We start from the raw sequence: 14,282 nt of genomic DNA on the forward strand, positions 1-14,282 counted from the left end.
GAGAGAGATCGGGCGAAAATGGAGCTTGGAGCAGCAACAATGGAGCTTAGGGTTAGAAGAGGTGGTCAACTCGGAGAAGAAGATACCCCTTATATAGTGGAGAGACAAATCCAACCGTTATCCACTTAACCAGCCCGCGACATGCGGTACTACCGCGCCAGCCAAGCGGTACTACCGCAAGGGCTCACGGTACTACCGCAGCGAACCGCGGTACTACCGTGGTCACGGCAGGAGCTAGCCCAGGCCTATAGCAATGAAGCTGGAGCGGTACAACCGCACCCCCGGGTTGGACCAGCCTGGGAAGGCCATGGACAAATAAAGAAATGTCCGTGGCCAGTTCCGCTGATTTTCAAATAGTGCAAAAATCTGACACGGTACTACCGCTGAAGGCAAGCGGTACTACCGCGCAGGGAGCGGATGTAAAAAATTACATCCGTCCCTACTTCCGCTAATGGTGCTGTGCCGGACGAAGACTCACGGTACTTCGGCTCCCAAGGAGCGGTACTACCGCAGGGGCCTGCGGTACTACCGCTCCGAAGAGAAGTACTATCGCAAGCCTCAGAACAGCAACATTAGGAATTCTTCTTTTTGCACAAACACGAAGAAATGGAGGATGCTCCAAAGTGCTAAGGGGAAGGCGGTGCAAAGAGGAGTAAACGTGTACGTGACGATTCCACCCAAACCTTTCCAAAGCGGACCCCCTCTTAATAGTACGGCTTTCCTATGACTCAAATCCACCAAAAAAGGAACGTAGAAAAACGTCGTCTTCAATAATCTTCGACGGGCTCCTAACCGTATTGTGCCTAGTAATGAAATATCTGAAATACTCGAGACACACGGTTAGTCCACAAATGCATTGTCCTCAATCACCAAAACACCTTAGGGATAAATATGCCCTTACAGCTGGCATATGATTGGGTCACCAGCCCCCACAACTCCGCTCCATGGAGGAAGTTGCTCAGATACGACAGGGACTAGGTCAGTACTCTTTTTCTTTCTCTGCCCCATGGAGGAAGTTGCTGGTTTGCACAATTTTTGAGCAGATTTTGTTGTTGCACAGTAGTAGTAATTCTGTTTGCAACTCAATATCATCACTTTTGTTGACACATTAGGAGCGCTGGACATACAATTGTTCAACAACTAAATTTTTAATCAGTTGCCAACAAAGGCACAAATAGCAACCTTTTTTACACAGTGCATGAACTAATTTAAGGAGCATAAATTAGTTAAGAGAAATCATAGATGCTGAATGTGTCCACTTGGTCCCAACATTGCTCAAAAAACATCATTATTTTCCTTTTTTGTCCCAAAGTTACAAACGATGAAAGAGAATCACAGAAGCCTGAGTGGATACACACCAGCAGTGTGCTCTGTGGATTGGCACTGGCTGCATTTGTTTTTCTTCTTTGGGTGTAGCTCCAGCACTGATTTGTATTGTCGATTCTTTGCCCTACCCTTTCTAGTAGACCTTGGAGGATCCCTGGGCACAAAATCATCAGAAGCTTGTGCAGGGGATGCAGCCTCCAACGGGGTAGTAGGACCATCACGGTCACCTGTGTAATAATCATATAAAAAGTTTAGTATTTTTTTGTTGTGCAACCAGCACTGATGTTCTCTGCAACCGCACAGCCCATGCTGTGCAACTAACTGGTTGATGTGTGCAAGTTAAGTTGAAAAAAGACACCTGTAGTAGCACGGCCCGTCATGGTACTTGGATTGTAATCACCTATGGGCAGAACAGGAAAAGCAAGCTAGTTTTTTATCTTGATGCTCAAACTAACATAGCGCACGCAATTAGGTAGCATGTTCTGTGCAACTGGGCACTATGATGTGTGCAACTGAAGTCACACACCTAGTTTTGTTGGGAGTTGGGGAAGGTATTTACCTAGGTGATGAGCCCCCTGAGTACTGCCTGTAGGTCCATTGGGAGGAGAACGCGGGACACTACTTGTTGGGCCAGGCGGGGGAGGAGGTCTTTGAGGGTTGCCATCACCTATAGTCAGAATAGGACAAACAAGTTAGTTCTGTTATCTTTGATGCTCAAACTAACACAATGTGCGCAACTAGGTAGCCTGTTCTGTGCAACTAGGCACCATTATGTGTGCAACTGAAGTTACACACCTAGTTAGATTGGGAGTTGGGGCAGATAATTACCTGGACGACGAGCCCCCTGAGTGCTGCCTGTAGGTCCATTGGGAGGACCACGCGGGGCACTGCTTGTTGGGCCAGGCGGGGGAGGAGGTGGCGGAGCATGCCGTGTACGGCCAGGAGGTGGAGGAGGTCCTCGAGGGTTGCCATCACCTATAGCCAGAACAGGAAAAATCAGTTAGTTGTGTTATCTTGATGCTCGAACTAACACAGCGTGCACAACTAGGCAGCATGTTCTGTGCAACTGGGCACCATCATGTGTACAACTGGGCACCATCATGTGTGCAACTAAAGTTACACGCCTAGTTAGATCGGGAGTTGGGGCAGGTAATTACCTGGATGATGAGCCGCCTGAGTGCTGCCTGGAGGTGGAGGAGGTCCTCGAGGGTTTCCATCATCTGATGGCCCCGTAGCAGAAGTTGTTTTTTCTTCTTTTTCTTGGACTTGTTCAGGTGGCCAATCTCGGTACGTGCTCCGCGCATATGCTTGTATACAATTTCCTGTGCTGCATCAGAGCCACTCGCAAACTTGGCCGGTTTCCAAAAATTGAATATCATGTTTCTCTCCCTTATATGCTTCTTTGATTGAGGGGCACTTCATCCGGTTGCTCATACCCAGTCCCTGGCGCACTAGGGACAGCAGTAGGTGTCCACCATCTTAGCATGTACCTTTCCGGTATGACATCAACTCCAAGATCGGTGAACACCTTGAGGATGTGGCAATAGAGCATGCCGTCCTTGTCCATTTTGCAGCATTCACACAAATAGGAACCCTCCTCCACCCTTGCCTGCACCAAGTAGTTTCGAGAACCATATTTGGCAACAAATTCCTGATTTGGTCTGAGCTCAAAAAGGTCAGCACCAACTAGGAACGCATTATAACGTCCAATCAGCTCAAACTCTTCTCTAAACTTGCGGTAAATGTCCCTAGTGTAGGTTTCGTAAGCTTGCCTCTCTATTGGGAAGTTGGACCATAGCTCAATCTCAAGGTGTTCAGTTCTGTAATCATTGCAGCCTTCCTTGGCAAGGACGTGGTTCTGAATTTTTTCATATTGCTTCACGAAGTTCAGCATTGAGTTGTGTGGGTTCACATATCTTTTTAGGACAGCGTTGAACCCCTCACTACGCTGTGTACACTGTAGGAAGGGGAAGAACATGTGTTTCAAGTAGCACGGCACCCAAGTTGACTTGTATTCGTACAACTTCTCAAAGTGTGTGTGTGTGTGTGTCATAGCCTCGTACTTCATCATTAACCCAGCCCAATTCTGCTCAAACTTGTCTATAGTGAAGCTGAAGTCAACACAGTAGTTGAAATAATCAGAGAGCCATGGATTCTGGCACAACACCCAACCAACTTTTTCTTGAGCCTTTTTCATGATGTGCCATTGACAACAGCGATGCACTGTGGATGGAAAGATGCTCTATATTGACTGTCTCATTGCACCATCCTGATCGGTTATGGAGTTGTCAGGAGGTTTGCCATCCATAGCCTCTAGGAATGCTCGGAAGACCCAATCAAAGCTCGATGCCAACTCCTGCCTCACAAACGCGCAACCCAGCATGAAAGACTGGCCATGTCGGGTTATTCCGATGAAGGGCGTGAACGGCATATTGTACATGTTGCTCATGTAGGTGGTGTCAAACGATATAAAATCGTGGTACGCCTTCACATAAGCTTTTTGAGCTGAGCCATCCACCTAAAATATGTTGACAACTCTACCCTATTCATCATATTCCACCTTATAGAAGAAGTCTGGATCGGTTTTTGTATATCCTTGAAGTGCGCAATTGTCTCAATCAAGTCACCCTCCTTTGTGTCATCTCTATGAAAACTTGTACACAGATTTGTTATTGCCTTTGGTCTGAACGGCACCATCATCTCAGATCCATAGAACTCTGCCATTACATGCATCATACGTCCTGCATAATACAAAAAGAAACAATATAGATTTTATTAGTTGTATGAATGCACATATCCAGCTGCACAATAATACGATATGTGTTGGCACAGAAGATAGTTGCAGGAAATTGACAACCAGCTGCCCCTTTTAAAAAACACTTTCATTTTGCACACAGGACATTATGTAGTTGCACAGTGAAGGTAATCTAATTGCACAGGAACATTATGTAGTTGCACAGTGAAGGTAATCTAGTTGCACACTTAAGGGATTTTAGTTGCACACCAGTACCATAACAGTTGCACACTGGACTGCCTAGAGGGAAACTTAATTCTGTAAGGGATATAGAAACACACCTGTAGTCAAGTTGCAGTTATACAAGATGCGCAAAAACTCCTTTTCATCACGAGAGATGCCTTGGTGGGATCTCAAGTATTTTGACAACGAAGGTTTGTTCACCAGCGGATGATTGTGGTCACGAACAAAATGCGTCACCTCCCATCGCCCATCCATCAGCTTCACCAACATTTTTGCTTTGCATTGAGTCTGCTTTATTGTCTCGCGTTTTCGTTTCTTCTTTTTCTTACTAGAACCAGCCTCCTCTTCAGCAAAGATTGGAGGTTCATCTTCCATTTCCTCATCAGTGTCAACAGGTTTTGGATCTGGTATAGGGTCCAGGACAGGAGGAGCCTCAGCTCCTCCATCATCAGCTTTTGGCTTCTTGTACTTATTGCAGCAGAACTGCTATTTTACCAATACATTGCCTGTCCTCCTAGAGGTGTTCATTCTGACAGAGCAACACATCCGTAAGCGTCGATGTTGTAGCTGTAGTGATCCTTAGCAATTTGAAGGGTGTCAAACCTCATGCCAACATAGGGTTCCATTGGCTAAGAACCAGCCTCATCTTCTCCTTCTTCTCCTTGCACAGCACCGTCAACAGCGCCAACACCCAGCTCAGTCCTGGTTGGACAAGGAACATTTGCCGCGGTGCCCATGTCATCAATGAAGAAAATATGCCCTAGAGGCAATAATAAAGTTATTATTTATTTCCTTATATCATGATAAATGTTTATTATTCATGCTAGAATTGTATTAACCGGAAACATAATACATGTGTGAATACATAGACAAACAAAGTGTCACTAGTATGCCTCTACTTGACTAGCTCGTTAATCAAAGATGGTTATGTTTCCTAACCATGAACAATGAGTTGTTATTTGATTAACGGGATCACATCATTAAGTGAATGATCTGATTGACATGACCCATTCCATTAGCTTAGCACCCGATCGTTTAGTATGTTGCTATTGCTTTCTTCATGACTTATACATGTTCCTATGACTATGAGATTATGCAACTCCCGTTTGCCGGAGGAACACTTTGTGTGATACCAAACGTCACAACATAACTGGGTGATTATAAAGGAGCTCTACAGGTGTCTCCAAAGGTACATGTTGGGTTGGCGTATTTCGAGATTAGAATTTGTCACTCCGATTGTCGGAGAGGTATCTCTGGGACCTCTCGGTAATGCACATCACTTAAGCCTTGCAAGCATTGCAACTAATGAGTTAGTTGCGGGATGATGTATTACAGAACGAGTAAAGAGACTTGCCGGTAACGAGATTGAACTAGGTATTGAGATACCGACGATCGAATCTCGGGTAAGTAACATACCGATGACAAAGGGAACAACGTATGTTGTTATGCGGTCTGACCGATAAAGATCTTCGTAGAATATGTAGGAGCCAATATGGGCATCCAGGTCCCGCTATTGGTTATTGACCGGAGACATGTCTCGGTCATGTCTACATTGTTCTCGAACCCGTAGGGTCCCCACGCTTAAGGTTACGATGACAGTTATATTATGAGTTTTTTATTATGAGTTTATGCATTTTGATGTACCGAAGTTTGTTCGGAGTCCCGGATGTGATCACGAACATGACGAGGAGTCTCGAAATGGTCGAGACATAAAGATTGAGATATTGGAAGCATATATTTGGATATTGGAAGCGTTCGGGTGAAATCGGGATTTTACCGGAGTACCGGAGGTTACCGGAACCCCCGGGAGGTAATGGGCCTTGGTGGAAAGAGAGGAGAGGCGGCCAGGGCATGGCCGCGCGCCCCTCCCCTCCCTTGGTCCGAATAGGACAAGGAGAGGGGGCCGGCCCCCTCTCTCTTTCCCCTTCTCTCTTTTCCCCCCTCCGCGAATCCTATTCCAACTAGGATTGGGGGGGGGGGATCCTACTCCCAGAGGGAGTAGGACTCTCCTGGCGCGCCTCTCCTAGGCCGGCCGCACCCCCCCCTTTTAGTCCTTTATATACGGAGGCAGGGGCACCCCAGAAAGACACAAGTTGATCCACGTGATCATATTCTTAGCCGTGTGCGGCGCCCCCATCCACCATAGTCCTCGATAATATTGTAGCGGTGCTTAGGCGAAGCCCTCCAACAGTAGTACATCAAGATCGTCACCACGCCGTCATGCTGACGGAACTCTTCCCCGACACTTTGCTGGATCGGAGTCCGGGGATCGTCATCAAGCTGAACGTGTGCTAGAACTCGGAGGTGCCGTAGTTTCGGTGCTTGATCGGTCGGGCCATGGAGACGTACGACTACATCAACCAAACGCTTCCGTTGTCGATATAGAAGGTATGTAGATCACACTCTCCCCTCGTTGCTATGCATCACCATGATCTTGCGTGTGCGTAGGAATTTTTTTGAAATTACTACGTTCCCCAACAGTGGCATCCGAGCCTAGGTTTTATATGTTGATGTTATATGCACGAGTAGAACACAAGTGAGTTGTGGGCGATATAAGTCATACTGCTTACCAGCATGTCATACTTTGGTTCGGCGGTATTGTTGGACGAAGCGGCCCAGACCGACATTACGCGTACGCTTACGCGAGACCGGTTCTCCTGACGTGCTTTGCACAGAGGTGGCTTGCGGGTGACAGTTTCTCCAACTTTAGTTGAACCAAGTGTGGCTACGCCCGGTCCTTGCGAAGGTTAAAACAGCACCAACTTGACAAACTATCGTTGTGGTTTTGATGCATAGGTAAGATTAGTTCTTGCTTAAGCCCGTAGCAGCCACGTAAAACTTGCAACAACAAAGTAGAGGACGTCTAACTTGTTTTTGCAGGGCATGTTGTGATGTGATATGGTCAAGACATGATGCTGAATTTTATTGTATGAGATGATCATGTTTTGTAACTGAGTTATCGGCAACTGGCAGGAGCCATATGGTTGTCGCTTTATTGTATGCAATGCAATCGCGATGTAATGCTTTACTTTATCACTAAGCGGTAGCGATAGTCGTGGAAGCACAAGCTTGACGAGACGACAATGATGCTATGATGGAGATCAAGGTGTCACGCCAGTGACGATGGTGATCACAACGGTGCTTCGGAGATGGAGATCACAAGCACAAGATGATGATGGTCATATCATATCACTTATATTGATTGCATGTGATGTTTATCTTTTATGCATCTTATCTTGCTTTAATTGACGGTAGCATTATAAGATGATCTCTCACTAATTATCAAGAAGTGTTCTCCCCGAGTATGCACCGTTGTGAAAGTTCTTCGTGCTGAGACACCACGTGATGATCGGGTGTGATAGGCTCTACGTTCAAATACAACGGGTGCAAAACAGTTGCACACGCGGAATACTCAGGTTATACTTGACGAGCCAAGCATATACAGATATGGCCTCGGAACACGGAGACCGAAAGGTCGAGCGTGAATCATATAGTAGATATGATCAACATAGTGATGTTCACCAATGAAACTACTCCATCTCACGTGATGATCGGACATGGTTTAGTTGATTTGGATCACGTAATCACTTAGAGGATTAGAGGGATGTCTATCTAAGTGGGAGTTCTTTAAGTAAATTAACTGAACTTAAATTTATCATGAAACTTAGTACCTGATAAGTATCTTGCTTGTTTATGCTTGATTGTAGATAGATGGCTCGTGCTGTTGTTCCGTTGAATTTTAATGCGTTCCTTGAGAAAGCAAAGTTGAAAGATGATGGTAGCAATTACACGGACTGGGTCCGTAACTTGAGGATTATCCTCATTGCTGCACAGAAGAATTACGTCCTGGAAGCACCGCTGGGTGCCAGGCCTGCTGCTGGAGCAACGCCGGATGTTATGAACGTCTGGCAGAGCAAAGCTGATGACTACTCAATAGTTCAGTGTGCCATGCTTTACAGCTTAGAATCGGGACTTCAATGACGTTTTGAACATCATGGAGCATATGAGATGTTCTAGGAGTTGAAGTTAATATTTCAAGCAAATGCCCGGATTGAGAGATATGAAGTCTCCAATAAGTTCTATAGCTGTAAGATGGAGGAGAACAGTTCTGTTAGTGAGCATATACTCAAAATGTCTGGGTATAATAATCACTTGATTCAATTGGGAGTTAATCTTCCAGATGATTGCGTCATTGACAGAATTCTCCAATCACTGCCACCAAGCTACAAGAGCTTCGTGATGAACTATAATATGCAAGGGATGAATAAGACTATTCCCGAGCTCTTCACGATGCTAAAAGCTGCGGAGGTAGAAATCAAGAAGGAGCATCAAGTGTTGATGGTCAACAAGACCACTAGTTTCAAGAAAAAGGGCAAAGGGAAGAAGAAGGGAAACTTCAAAAAGAACAGCAAGCAAGTTGCTACTCAAGAGAAGAAACCCAAACCTGGACCTAAGCCTGAAACTGAGTGCTTCTACTGCAAGCAGACTGGTCACTGGAAGCGGAACTGCCCCAAGTATTTAGCGGATAAGAAGGATGGCAAGGTGAACAAAGGTATATGTGATATACATGTTATTGATGTGTACCTTACTAATGCTCGCAGTAGCACCTGGGTATTTGATACTGGTTCTGTTGCTAATATTTGCAACTCGAAACAGGGATTACGGATTAAGCGAAGATTGGCTAAGGACGAGGTGACGATGCGCGTGGGAAACGGTTCCAAAGTCGATGTGATCGCAGTCGGCACGCTACCTCTACATCTACCTTCGGGATTAATATTAGACCTAAATAATTGTTATTTGGTGCCAGCGTTAAGCATGAACATTATATCTGGATCTTGTTTGATGCAAGACGGTTATTCATTTAAATCAGAGAATAATGGTTGTTCTATTTATATGAGTAATATCTTTTATGGTCATGCACCCTTGAAGAGTGGTCTATTCTGATTGAATCTCGATAGTAGTAACACACATATTCATAATGTTGAAACCAAAAGATGTAGAGTTGATAATGATAGTGCAACATATTTGTGGCACTGCCGTTTAGGTCATATCGGTGTAAAGCACATGAAGAAACTCCATACTGATGGACTTTTGGAACCACTTGATTATGAATCACTTGGTACTTGCAAACCATGCCTCATGGGCAAGATGACCAAAACACCGTTCTCCGGTACTATGGAGAGAGCAACAGATTTGTTGGAAATCATACATACAGATGTATGTGGTCCGATGAATATTGAGGCTCGTGGCGGATATCGTTATTTTCTCACCTTCACAAATGACTTAAGCATATATGGGTATATCTACTTAATGAAACATAAGTCTGAAACATTTGAAAAGTTCAAAGAATTTCAGAGTGAAGTTGAAAATCATTGTAACAAGAAAATAAAGTTTCTACGATCTGATCATGGAGGAGAATATTTGAGTTACGAGTTTGGTGTGCATTTGAAAAATTGTGGAATAGTTTCGCAACTCACGCCACCCGGAACACCACAGCGTAATGGTGTGTCTGAACATCGTAATCGTACTTTACTAGATATGGTGCGATCTATGATGTCTCTTACTGATTTACCGCTATCGTTTTGGGGATACGCTCTAGGGACGGCCGCATTCACGTTAAATAGGGCACCATCAAAATCCGTTGAGACGACGCCTTATGAACTATGGTTTGGCAAGAAACCAAAGTTGTCGTTTCTGAAAGTTTGGGGCTGCGATGCTTATGTGAAAAAGCTTCAACCTGATAAGCTCGAACCCAAATCGGAGAAATGTGTCTTCATAGGATATCCAAAGGAGACTATTGGATACACATTCTATCACAGATCCGAAGGCAAGACTTTTGTTGCTAAATTCGGAAACTTTCTGGAGAAGGAGTTTCTCTCGAAAGAAGTGAGTGGGAGGAAAGTAGAACTTGACGAGGTAACTGTACCTGCTCCCTTATTGGAAAGTAGTACATCATAGAAAACTGTTTCTGTGACACCTACACCAGTTAGTGAGGAAGCTAATGATGATGATCATGAAACTTCAGAATAAGATACTACTGAACCTCGTAGATCAACCAGAGTAAGATCCGCGCCAGAGTGGTACGGTAATCCCGTTCTGGAAGTCATGCTACTAGATCATGATGAACCTACGAACTATGAAGAAGCGATGGTGAGCCCAGATTCCGCAAAATGGCTTGAGGCCATGAAATCTGAGATGGAATCCATGTATGAGAACAAAGTATGGACTTTGGTTGACTTGCCCGATGATCGGCAAGCAATTGAGAATAAATGGATCTTCAAGAAGAAGACTGACGCTGACGGTAATATTACTGTCTACAAAGCTCGACTTGTCGCAAAAGGTTTTCGGCAAGTTCAAGGGATTGACTACGATGAGACCTTCTCACCCGTAGCGATGCTTAAGTCTGTCCGAATCATGTTAGCAATTGCCGCATTTTATGATTATGAAATTTGGCAGATGGATGTCAAAACTGCATTCCTGAATGGATTTCTGGAAGAAGAGTTGTATATGATGCAACCAGAAGGTTTTGTCGATCCAAAGGGAGCTAACAAAGTGTGCAAGCTCCAGCGATCCATTTATGGACTGGTGCAAGCCTGTCGGAGTTGGAATAAATGTTTTGATAGTGTGATCAAAGCATTTGGTTTTATACAGACTTTTGGAGAAGCCTGTATTTACAAGAAAGTGAGTGGGAGCTCTATAGCATTTCTGATATTATATGTGGATGACATATTACTAATTGGGAATGATATAGAATTTCTGGATAGCATAAAGGGATACTTGAATAAGAGTTTTTTAATGAAAGACCTCGGTGAAGGTGCTTACATATTAGGCATTAAGATCTATAGAGATAGATCAAGACGCTTAATTGGACTTTCACAAAGCACATACCTTGACAAAGTTTTGAAGAAGTTCAAAATGGATCAAGCAAAGAAACGGTTCTTGCCTGTGTTACAAGGTGTGAAGTTGAGTAAGACTCAATGCCCGACCACTGCAGAAGATAGAGAGAATATGAAAGATGTTCCCTATGTTTCAGCCATAGGCTCTATCATGTATGCAATGCTGTGTACCAGACCTGATGTGTGCCTTGCTATAAGTCTAGCAGGGAGGTACCAAAGTAATCCAGGAGTGGATCACTGGACAGCGGTCAAGAACATCCTGAAGTACCTGAAAAGGACTAAGGATATGTTTCTCGTATATGGAGGTGACAAAGAGCTCATCGTAAATGGTTACGTTGATGCAAGCTTTGACACTGATCCGGACGATTCTAAATCGCAAACCGGATACGTGTTTACATTAAACGGTGGAGCTGTCAGTTGGTGCAGTTCTAAACAAAGCATCGTGGCGGGATCTACGTGTGAAGCGGAATACATAGCTGCTTCGGAAGCAGCAAATGAAGGAGTCTGGATGAAGGAGTTCATATCCGATCTAGGTGTCATACCTAGTGCATCGGGTCCAATGAAAATCTTTTGTGACAATACTAGTGCAATTGCCTTGGCAAAGGAATCCAGATTTCACAAGAGAACCAAGCACATCAAGAGACGCTTCAATTCCATCCGGGATCTAGTCCAGGTGGGAGACATAGAGATTTGAAAGATACATACGGATCTGAATGTTGCATACCCATGGACTAAGCCTCTTCCACGAGCAAAACATGATCATCACCAAGGCTACATGGGTGTTAGAATCATTACTGTGTAATCTAGATTATTGACTCTAGTGCAAGTGGGAGACTGAAGGAAATATGCCCTACAGGCAATAATAAAGTTATTATTTATTTCCTTATATCATGATAAATGTTTATTATTCATGCTAGAATTGTATTAACCGGAAACATAATACATGTGTGAATACATAGACAAACAAAGTGTCACTACTATGCCTCTACTTGACTAGCTCGTTAATCAAAGATGGTTATGTTTCCTAACCATGAACAATGAGTTGTTATTTGATTAACGGGATCACATCATTAAGTGAATGATCTGATTGACATGACCCATTCCATTAGCTTAGCACCCGATCGTTTAGTATGTTGCTATTGCTTTCTTCATGACTTATACATGTTCCTATGACTATGAGATTATGCAACTCCCGTTTGCCGGAGGAACACTTTGTGTGCTACCAAACGTCACAATGTAACTGGGTGATTATAAAGGAGCTCTACAGGTGTCTCCAAAGGTACATGTTGGGTTGGCGTATTTCGAGATTAGAATTTGTCACTCCGATTGTCGGAGAGGTATCTCTGGGCCCTCTCGGTAATGCACATCACTTAAGCCTTGCAAGCATTGCAACTAATGAGTTAGTTGCGGGATGATGTATTACAGAACGAGTAAAGAGACTTGCCAGTAACGAGATTGAACTAGGTATTGAGATACCGACGATCGAATCTCGGGTAAGTAACATACCGATGACAAAGGGAACAACGTAGTTGTTATGCGGTCTGACCGATAAAGATCTTCGTAGAATATGTAGGAGCCAATATGGGCATCCAGGTCCCGCTATTGGTTATTGACTGGAGACATGTCTCGGTCATGTCTACATTGTTCTCGAACCCGTAGGGTCCGCACGCTTAAGGTTACGATGACAGTTATATTATGAGTTTTTGCATTTTGATGTACCGAAGTTTGTTCGGAGTCCCGGATGTGATCACGGACATGACGAGGAGTCTCAAAATGGTCGAGACATAAAGATTGATATATTGGAAGCCTATGTTTGGATATCGGAAGTGTTCTGGGTGAAATCGGGATTTTACCGGAGTACCGGGAGGTTACCGGAACCCCCCGGGAGCTAAATGGGCCATAGTGGGCCTTAGTGGAAAAGAGAAGGGGCTGCCCAAAGTGGGCCGCGCACCCCTCCCCTCCCTTGGTCCGAATAGGACAAGGAGAGGGGGCCGGCCACCCTCTCTCTTTTCCCCCCTCCGCGAATCCTATTCCAACTAGGATTGGGGAGGGGAATCCTACTCCCAGAGGGAGTAGGACTCTCCTGGCGCGCCTCTCCTAGGCCGGCCGCACCCCCCCCCTTTTAGTCCTTTACATACGGAGGCAGGGGCACCCCAGAAAGACACAAGTTGATCCACGTGATCATATTCTTAGCCGTGTGTGGCGCCCCCTTCCACCATAGTCCTCGATAATATTGTAGCGGTGCTTAGGCGAAGCCCTGCAACAGTAGTACATCAAGATCGTCACCACGCCGTCATGCTGACGGAACTCTTCCCCGACACTTTGCTGGATCGGAGTCCGGGGATCGTCATCAAGCTGAACGTGTGCTAGAACTCGGAGGTGCCGTAGTTTCGGTGCTTGATCGGTCGGGCCGTGGAGACGTACGACTACATCAACCAAACGCTTCCGTTGTCGATCTACAAGGTATGTAGATCACACTCTCCCCTCGTTGCTATGCATCACCATGATCTTGCGTGTGCGTAGGAAATTTTTTGAAATAACTACGTTCCCCAACAATCAAGAGTATGGCTCTCTGACTGCAAAGACACCACTATAGGGGCACCACGGGTTGATGACTGCCCTGCCACATTGTCATGGCCCATAGGGTTAGGTCGACGACTTGTCTGCATGTAGTACATGGAGCGCCCATTTTCTGTCTGATTTCCTTGCGGTATGCTGGGTTGCTGCTCATCCATATCATGAGGAAGCTCATTGAGATCAGGAGGCAACTCATTGAGATCAAGCATTTTTCCCTTTTTCTGGCTGCTGCCACACATCCACTGCATATATAAAAAGAAGGAAGTGATGTCAAGTTTTAATCATCAAAGAGTGTTTCAAACAACCTAAAAACTTAGTAAATAGGTAGTTGCACACCGTTTTATGACAATCTTAGTTCAAAAAGCAACATCTCTATAGCAGAATCTTTTATTATAATAGGTATGCATTTTTTTGCACAGCCTTGTTATGTTAGTTGCACAGTTTGTAGTAAATAGTTGACAATAACATGCCTTTTTTTAGTACAGAGTTTTTCTGACTATTTCCTC

General features: G+C 44.7%; 1 pseudogene; it reads right to left on the reverse strand.

Annotated features, from left to right (window-relative positions):
• Positions 1-1,332: 1,332 nt before the first annotated feature.
• LOC125536019 lies at positions 1,333-14,015 on the reverse strand (annotated as a pseudogene).
• Between the last annotated feature and the right edge of the window lie 267 nt (positions 14,016-14,282).

This window comes from Triticum urartu, chromosome 2 (assembly GCF_003073215.2).
Source record: "Triticum urartu cultivar G1812 chromosome 2, Tu2.1, whole genome shotgun sequence".
Lineage (NCBI taxonomy): Eukaryota > Viridiplantae > Streptophyta > Magnoliopsida > Poales > Poaceae > Triticum > Triticum urartu.